A 315-nucleotide genomic window follows, 5' to 3' on the forward strand; every position below is an offset into this window, starting at 1 on the left:
CCAAAACCCCATATTTTATTTTATATATTAAATATATTTATATATATTTTAAAATTTTAAAAATTATAAGATAGAAAATTTTGATAGATTATATAGATGATTTTAAAAAATATTTAATATTAAAATTTGTAAGATATATATATTATATTATATTTATTTTATATATTTATTTTTTTTTGTATATATATAAAATTTATATATATATTTTTATTATTTATATTATTAATATTTTTATATTATATTTATATAATTTTTATGGTGTGTAATATTATTTAATATTATATTCTATATAATTTTTTAATTATATTTTATAAT

This window comes from Penaeus monodon, chromosome 15 (genome assembly GCF_015228065.2).
Source record: "Penaeus monodon isolate SGIC_2016 chromosome 15, NSTDA_Pmon_1, whole genome shotgun sequence".
NCBI classification, from domain to species: domain Eukaryota; kingdom Metazoa; phylum Arthropoda; class Malacostraca; order Decapoda; family Penaeidae; genus Penaeus; species Penaeus monodon.